At 41.0% G+C, this 1,698-nt stretch overlaps 1 long non-coding RNA gene across 1 annotated transcript in view; it reads right to left on the bottom strand.

Moving 5' to 3' along the window:
• Positions 1-1,397, bottom strand: part of LOC118406385 — a 2,733-nt gene extending 1,336 nt beyond the window's left edge. The window contains exons 1-2 of the long non-coding RNA XR_004830032.1: positions 1,227-1,397; positions 623-754 (exon numbers count right to left, since the gene is read on the bottom strand). This is a non-coding gene — a long non-coding RNA (uncharacterized LOC118406385). The remainder of the gene's footprint in view (positions 1-622; positions 755-1,226) is intronic.
• Positions 1,398-1,698: the final 301 nt, after the last annotated feature.

Consider the following 1,698-nt stretch of genomic DNA (forward strand, 5'->3'; position numbering starts at 1 on the left):
TAGATAGAGAGATAGATAGGTAGATGGATAGATAGGTAGATAGATGGATAGATAGGTAGATAGATGGATGGATAGATAGATAGAGAGATAGATAGATAGAGCGATAGATAGGTAGATGGATAGATAGGTAGATAGATGGATAGATAGGTAGATAGATGGATAGATAGGTAGATAGATGGATGGATAGATAGATAGAGAGATAGATAGAGCGATAGATAGGTAGATGGATAGATAGGTAGATAGATGGATGGATAGATAGATAGAGAGATAGATAGATAGAGCGATAGATAGGTAGATGGATAGATAGGTAGATAGATGGATAGATAGGTAGATAGATGGATGGATAGATAGATAGAGAGATAGATAGAGCGATAGATAGGTAGATGGATAGATAGGTAGATAGATGGATGGATAGATAGATAGAGAGATAGATAGATAGAGCGATAGATAGGTAGATGGATAGATAGGTAGATAGATGGATAGATAGGTAGATAGATGGATGGATAGATAGATAGAGAGATAGATAGAGCGATAGATAGGTAGATGGATAGATACGTAGATAGATGGATGGATAGATAGATAGATAGACAAACTTAGCATACACCAACAACTGAAGCGTTACCACAGTTGGTCTCATCCGAAAAGTCCCTGCAGTCCACATGGCTATCACATAACTCCTGCCGACTGATGCACTTCGGAAAAGGAGGAAGCGTGGATCTACAAGCCCAGTATCCAATAGACTCACACACATCATCTGGAGTTTGTACAAAGAAATCGGGATAAGATATTGTGTATAGAGACGTATTGTCAAATATGTATTTCATATCCATACCCTGAGAACTACTATTATCTGTTCCCACTATCTCTGACGTATCTGCAGAAATCCACGATTATGAACTGTTGTATGCAGTAAAGCAGTTAAGTTAAGTTAAAGTTGCCCATGCATCTGTGTAGATGCGTAGGGGCGGCGCCCATCTCCATTTCTATAGCCCTTGGACCACACATTTGTGCAAATCACTGCAACAGGGTGGTGGTTCGCTGGTAGTGATGTGTGTTTAACTCCCATACTCTTTCCCAAATGCTGAGTGCTAAGCAGAGAAAGCAGCATGTACAAGTCTTTGGTATGACAAGGCCGGGGGTCAAACTCACGACCTACCGAATGCAATGCTACCCACTCGGCCATTGCACCGGTTGTTAAGTTGTCAAGGTGAAAAAAGAAATCTTACCACTGTGACATTTCTCTTCGTCCGAGCCGTCCTCACAGTCAGGAATGCCGTTGCACAGAGATTCTCCTTTGACGCAACCAGGAGCATCACGGCACTTCCAGAAGGCAGTGTCACCGAATGCACCATGAAGGGAACAGAATTCGTCTTTCCAGAGTTAAAAGAAATCGAATGGGAAATAGATTTTCAACGAATCAATATCCTCTTCTTCAACTTAGCTTTCAAAAGGGTAACTACGATGATTTTGTTCACAATGGACTGTACGAAAAGTTGCTGTCACCCAGGTATGTTTACTTCATAGAGGAACATATTTGCTTGTCTACAAAGGACATTTCGGCAACCTAAATACATTCATCACCATGCATATGGCCACACTGACTTAATTTTATGGATGACATTCACGTGGGTATGGATTTTCGCCTGTTCTCAAAAAAACTGTGGCAACATGTGACCCAAGATCATCCCTGGTAAATCT

Source organism: Branchiostoma floridae, chromosome 19 (assembly GCF_000003815.2).
Source record: "Branchiostoma floridae strain S238N-H82 chromosome 19, Bfl_VNyyK, whole genome shotgun sequence".
Classification (NCBI taxonomy): Eukaryota; Metazoa; Chordata; class Leptocardii; order Amphioxiformes; family Branchiostomatidae; genus Branchiostoma; species Branchiostoma floridae.